A 6,553-nucleotide genomic window follows, 5' to 3' on the forward strand; every position below is an offset into this window, starting at 1 on the left:
CACATTGATAGAATTACCAAGACCCTAGAAATGTATCCCTAATAAATGAGCGCACCCCAAAGTGATGGGCAAATCTAGTAACAATATGTACAAAATAGTACATTTGAACTGTGCCAAAGTTTTACATTTATAGACTACAAGTATCTAAGCTTGATTAATTAGCACAGGTCAAAAAAACCAAATGCTGCCTTACAGTCTATGTATTTCATACTTTCCTATCCCAGAAATATGCAGTGGAAAAAAGTGATAATGTCCTATTTTGCTACCTATCAGCAGAGTCTGATCAAGTATGATCAACAAAGCTGAACAAACCTTTAACCAGGTATTGAATTTCATAAACACCCACTGCATGATGTGAAGAGGAATATATTTCAAGAACAAGCAAATCACATCCAGTAGTTTTATAAAGGCATGCAGAGAGATATACTGTAGCTTAAGCTGCACAGTAGTGACATGAGGATCTTCATTGCTATATTTGTGGAACAGACTCAGATGGATTTTTAAAACATGTTTTCCTTGAGTTGGGAAGCTAGGGTGAGTGGTTTGTATTGTTTATGGAAGATTTTTATAGGACTTTCACATAAACCTAGTTCTTTAGCTATGGGGGAAAACTGAAAGAAGTTCTGAAGATGATTTCAGTTTAGATAATTCCTGAAAAGACAATTTATCTTGCAACTGTTTTGCTAAACATTCTGAGGACTCCCTTTCCTTCTTTGCAGTTTAACCAGGGTCTTCTTCTCGTTTCCTTTCTCTGATCCTATCCATTCCCTTCAATACTTTGATCACTTTATCTGACACCTCCACCCCATCTCTCATGCTCTTACTGTTGACAAATTCCAAAATTCTTCCAGCTTGGAGAGACACAATCACTGGATTTGTCAAAGGGTTCCATATTGGGACCAAAAGAACAATGCTCTCTTTCTTAAACTTTGTGTTCTGTTAAAAAATCGATGCCAAAGAGTGTTGTTCCAGGAAGATGAGAGACAAGGAGCAAATAAATCTTCCTTCTACTTCCCTGTTGACAGGGGCAGAACAGTTCAGGAAGAGGTGGTGGAGTCCCAGGGCCTTTTGAATGCTCATCTACACAGATTTTGCAGCCTTCTGGGCTGTCTGATGGGGTGGTCTAGCTCCCCACAAGCTTGGGAAGGGTTGAAGAGATTCTGAGAATTATATTAAAGCTCAGCTGGCACACCTGGGGAGGGCATGTGGGCAAGATGAGGGAGAAACTCAAAAGAGCAAATGCAGGGCAATCAGGAGAAGGGAACCAAAAGGCAAGGGAGGATAGGAGCCTTCCCTTATGTGAAAGGTCTAGGCAAGGAGAGGAGGATGATGTGGCACCTCAAATCCACAGTCCACTTGGAGGCACAGGATTAAGCATGCTTCTTCACTATTCAATTTGCCAGTCAGTCTAATGGTAACTTTGGCAGCTGGATGTCATTATCACAGTCAGTATCACAGAGACAAAAACTGAGAAAGAGATGGCAAGATTAAAAAAAAAACTCAGCAAAAAAAGAACTTATTTGTGAGAAGACCAATATGACCAGTTCTTTTTTGATGCAATAATCTGTGATCTCCCTTAAGGCATAAATCTTCTAATGTTGCCTATATTCTGAAAAAAGAGAATTAAAGAATCAGGAATTACTTAATCCATTAAGTACTGGAGTTAATCAAACTAGACTAAGATGATTTGTTATCTGAAATTAAATGAAGACCTAAGAGAACTGTTCTTTACATTGCTGAATGCGTATCAAATTTTGAGTCTTCATTTAGTTGTGACGACAAGGTGCTTGTCTGTGCCCCACACAATATCACCCTCAAAAGTATACAACAGTAGCTGAGGGTGGAGGTAGTTAGCACTCTGATGTAACATGGTGAATGAATGCATCCTCCTGGACAGCCTACACAAGCAGGGCTAATATGGCATCTCACCTTGCTTTCTCCACCAGTCAAAGCTGGTGCTGCACCAAATAAAAACATTTCCCATTGATTTCACTGGGTAAGTTATTGAGACACTGGAGTCTCAGCCACAAAACCATAAATTCAAGGAACATTTCAGAAGCTTCCTAAACAGGTTGACTTGTTCAAAGAGTTTAATATGTACTTAGCTCTGCTGCCAATTGCATGTTTCAATTTTAGAGTTTAGTTATGGACAGTTGATGCTCCTCTCTGCGAGTTTCTGTGTAAGAGAATTCTTGTGATTGATTTAAATTTAAATATAAACATTTATTTTAGGAGGAACCGTGGCAAAATAGTAGTGAGACTTTGCAAACTCAGCCATGTCAAATAAACTGGGTAAAGGACATGGTCCACATCATAATTTAACTTATTTAAAGTGTTTGACCTATAGCATCTTAGGACAGTAGGTTGTCACCTTTCAGTTACAAAAATACAATGGTTAGCAGATATAGAAGAACTGAGTAATGTTCAGTTTTCCAGTCCTGTGGTACATGCTGATCATTTCAGTCTTCATGAAGCCATGGCTGTGCCTTGTCTCTAGTTGTTCTGTATTGCTTTATGGTGTGCCTCCCTTGTGGGGCCCTGCATTACTCTATTTACCCCCCTATATATCTATATACACCTATGTGACATACTGCATCCGACACAAACTTCTCCCTTGATCCAATCAGGACTGTTTGGATTATCTAATCCTTTTCCATCTATATTTATTTCATTCCAAATTCCAAAGAATCAGTTCAACAGTTCCACATCCCAGGACCTGTCCAGTGCTATACAGTTTGAGTAATGTTCTCATGCTTATCTCCTCACAAAAGCAGTTGGCATTTCATTCAGACTTAAAATTTAGAAAAAACTGCAGCCAGTTCTGTTTAGTATACCTGCCTTCTAAATCAACCATCACACTTACATGTTGTCTACACATTTTTTGTGTAGGCATGGATAACCTATACATTTTAGACACAATTTTGTTTACATGATTAAGGGCATGGACGCACACAACTATTACTGAAGACTGTTTTCATTTTGCTAAGGAAGTTGAAAGTAAATTCACTCCAGAGATGGTTACTCTGGTGTATATGTTGTGTATCAACTACTACTGTCACTTTTGCTTCAGGGCTGCCATTTACCTATTACAAATCAGCTCAGCTTGCCCCCTGGTGGCCAGTTAGGGCCCTGCAAAGCTTCGGTCGCTGATTCAATTTGGAGGAGATTGGGCCAGATTTGGCAGCCAAATCTCCGAATCCAAATCGAATTGGGAGACGAATAAAAAGGTCTGAATTGATTTGAAGCCTCCAAATTGATTTGGAAAAGCTTAGGAGGTGATTCAGGCAGTCCCCAGTTGCCACTACAGGGAGCTGGACCCGGACTCTGTGCCAGTAAGTAGTGGGTGGAGGGGCTGGAGGAGGGGGAGGGGACCATGGGGGGACCCCCACCAGGCCCCATCCCCTGCCAGCTCCCCCAGCCTCCCTGAGCACCCCTTGACCTGCTGCCCACTCTCCCAGCCCCGTCAATGGCTACCCCTCCTGGCCCTAGCATCCCGGTGCTTAAAAAAAAAAGCCTTGCACTCACTGGGTGCTGCAGCAGCCACTGGGGCCGCTGAGGGCTCATGGCGGAGCCCCACCATGCAGTGCGGGGCAGCGGGGGGCAGCGGGGACTGCCCCCTCCCTGGCAGGAGCTGGTGAATGTGGGGCTTTTTTTTTTAAAGTGCTGGACAGGGCTGGGAGAGTGGGCATGGGATGGGGCCTGTTCAATTCAGAGAGTCAGCTGATTCGGTGGTGGCCGAATCTCTGAATCAGATTTGGTGATTCAGCCAAATTGATTTGGGACGGTGATTTGAATCACCGAATCAAATCACTGTCCCCCAAATCAGCTGAATCCAAATCCAAAGCAAATACTAGCCGCTTTGCACAGGCCTATGGCCAAAACTATAACAGTGCCTATTTCAGGCAGCCAGCAAGGGAGAAGCTGGTCTCATGGGCCATTTGTGGAAGTGATCACTGTTTTCTAAAGTGCTCACTGATTCACATCACACAGTTCAAATGAAATTTCAATTCAAATTAAGGGTTAATAGATGATCATTGTCCATCAGGGAGGTTTTCATGCATTTCTGCACTTTTGCAGTAGAGATGGCAGGGGGCACTGGGACACTGCCCACCACTCACAATCAGAAGCACAAAAATGAATTCACTTGCTACAGTGGGCATGAGCAAGAGCTAGCTCTAGATACCTGCTGTAAATACATGTTAATTAATATAGTTTAAATTGCCTAGTTCAGACTGCTGTAGTCTGTATTAACTTTAATTCTCATTCAGTGAGGATTAGTTAATTCAGATTGGAGCCAATTTTAATTTGGACTACAGATGTCCACGTGTATATTATGATGGCTGTAGTCTGGATTAAACCTAGAAAAATGTAAAGTCTAAATTTACTGTAGAGTAAGATCCAGGATAAACTTTTCCACAGTAAATGTGTCGTGTGCCATGCCCTTAATTATATTTATCTAATAGTAATAGCAAACAAATTAATAAAAGTAAAAAATGTAGTGGGGCCAGATTCTCAACAGCAATAAATCTATGTAACTCACCAATGCCAGTGAAGGAAAGATTCATCGTAGACCATAATGTAAACTAAAAGATCCATAATGTTTCTGGTAAAAATTAATAGCTCTTATATACTTTAACAGTGCCCAATGTGAGGTTTCTGTTCAAGCTGTTAAAAGAAAATCTGGAGTGAAATAATTTGCTTCTAAGCTAAAATCTTTTATGCCAAAATGGTGAAGATCATTAAAACCTAGTTAGGATGCAAGTACTTAAAATAGGTGTCTCTAAAGGAAGCACTGACAGAATAACTATTATACAACAGGTGAACCATTCTAATGTCTGACCTTTGAACATTGTCTTCTCTGCTACTTAAATATATTATTGTGGAAAAATCCTTTGTGGGCAAAACATAAAATTGTACCACAACCAAGACATGCTAATGAAGCCTTCTGCGTTTCTCTTTAGTGGGGGTGTTCAATTAAGTTCATCGTAACTCTTTCCTAGTTAACACAATGTGTTTATAGCCTTTGTTCAAACCTAAGGCTATAATACTTGAAACTTGGTTTTCTTGAAGCTAAAGTAACACTTAGCACAGATTATAATCTGTAGTATTCTGCCAGCTTCCCCAGTAAAATATATGGATTCCTCACTAATTGCTCTAGTTTATTCCCAGCTCTTCTGGGCACATACTTATATTTCGTTATATTATTGTCTCTGTCCAACTGATGAGTTAAAAAAAAATGAGACAGAAATGTCATTTCATGAGGAATAAAAAGGCAATCCATTGAGTGAGGGTGAAAATACTGGATATTTTTGCCAAATTTCACTAAAACTGATTTTTTTTTCCTTCCTGAGATTTATGCATTACCAGGGCACCCTCCATAAAATTGATTCCTGGTGGACCCAACTGTGTGTTTTACCTGCCATAGGATGCATCTACATGTTGCCTTATGGTGATGTAGTGATGCACTACATTACTACATGGTGCGCTATGGCAATGTAGTGCTCATGCAGGTCTACACATGATCACCAGCTTTGTCACCGTAATGATGTGCTCCCTGGTGTGCTGCGTACATGGCGCAGTAACTATCTGTACTATGCTGTGCTTCAGCACTTCCTTCTGGAAGCACAGTGCCATAGCAACATCACCATAGATGCACCCATAGTCTCAATATGAAGCAGTCCTTATGGACTGTGTACTCAGCATGAGTGTGTAGTTGACGCAGTTACACAAAAGGCAAATGCAGTTTTGGGCTGTATCAATAGAAGCATTAACTGCAAGACATAGAAAGAGATGGTGCTACTTTACTCAGGACTGGTTAGGCCTTCTCTGGGGTAGTGTGTGCAAGTTTGAGCTCCACATTTTAAAAAGGTCATGAAGAAGTTAAGAGAGGGTCTAGAGGTTAGGGCTGTGCAGAGCAGGTAATATTCAGTTCGACAGCCATGTCGAATATTAAACCGGGTCCTGCTTTGATTTGCCGTCTGCTTCGACTCAAGGTCGAAGCTCAGTCGAATATTTGAGCTGCTTTGACTTCTCCATAGGCTATAATGGGGAAAGTCGAAGCAGGCTATAACTTTGGCATTTCTTGTCTGATCTTGATGAAACTTGCAGGAATGGTAGCCCCTGAGGAGCCCACAAAGCCTGCTAACTTTCAACAAGATAGGTTCAGGGGGTTTGGAGAAACAGCACCCCAAATTCTTGAGAGAAAACCTCCTGTGACTTCTGTGTGGAAAGCCACAGGGAGCTCAAAACTGCAGGCTTGCTAGCCCCTGAGGAGCTCACAGAGCCTGCCAACTTTCATGGTGATAGGTGCAGGGATTTGGGGGAAACTGCACCTTAGGCTGCTGATAGACAAAACTTGTGATTGAGATGAAGTGAGGAGGTGGCATTCTCTCCGTCTGCACCTGGAGCTTGGGGACCCCGGCAGTGGGAGGTTCACCTTGAGGAACACCAGCTGCTCCACCAAAGCAGGTGTGGTGGGGTGTCACAACATCTGCAGCCACGCTAAACACCCTCTCACTTGGCACACTGGTCAGTGGACAGGACAGGTATTCCT

At 41.9% G+C, this 6,553-nt stretch overlaps 1 long non-coding RNA gene across 1 annotated transcript in view; it reads right to left on the reverse strand.

Annotated features, from left to right (window-relative positions):
* Positions 1-1,522: 1,522 nt before the first annotated feature.
* The window catches only part of LOC109291967, a 755,518-nt gene continuing 750,487 nt past the window's right edge, over positions 1,523-6,553 (reverse strand). The window contains exon 4 of the long non-coding RNA XR_002096000.1: positions 1,523-1,609. This is a non-coding gene — a long non-coding RNA (uncharacterized LOC109291967). The remainder of the gene's footprint in view (positions 1,610-6,553) is intronic.

Source organism: Gavialis gangeticus, unplaced genomic scaffold (assembly GCF_001723915.1).
Source record: "Gavialis gangeticus isolate Ggan-Ray unplaced genomic scaffold, GavGan_comp1, whole genome shotgun sequence".
Classification (NCBI taxonomy): Eukaryota; Metazoa; Chordata; order Crocodylia; family Gavialidae; genus Gavialis; species Gavialis gangeticus.